Consider the following 502-nt stretch of genomic DNA (forward strand, 5'->3'; position numbering starts at 1 on the left):
CAGCCTGGCTAGGGTTCGGAAGGTGGGACCGGGCCCGGGGCTTGAGCGCCGGCCGGCCCCGGGGTGCGCGAGCCCCCCCGTCCCGCAGGCCACCAGAGGGTCCGGGCGCTGGGGACGGGGCTCCACCGGGGCCCGGGGAGGCTCTCCCCAGCCTGGATAGGGTTCGGAAGGTGAGACCGGGCCCGGGGCTTGAGCTCCGGCCGGCCGGCCCTGGGGTGCGCGAGCCCCCCGTCCCGCAGGCCACCAGAGGGTCCGGGCGCTGGGGACGGGGCTCCACCAGTGCCCGGGGAGGCTCTCCCCAGCCTGGCTAGGGTTCAGAAGGTGGGACCGGGCCCGGGGCTTGAGCGCCGGCCGGCCCCGGGGTGCGCGAGCCCCCCGTCCCGCAGGCCACCAGAGGGTCCGGGCGCTGGGGACTGGGCTCCACCGGGGCCCGGGGAGGCTCACACCAGCCTGGATAGGGTTCGGATGGTGGGACCGGGCCCGGGGCTTGAGCTCCGGCCGG

The sequence above is a fragment of the Lissotriton helveticus genome, chromosome 5_1 (genome assembly GCF_964261635.1).
Source record: "Lissotriton helveticus chromosome 5_1, aLisHel1.1, whole genome shotgun sequence".
Taxonomy (NCBI): Eukaryota; Metazoa; Chordata; class Amphibia; order Caudata; family Salamandridae; genus Lissotriton; species Lissotriton helveticus.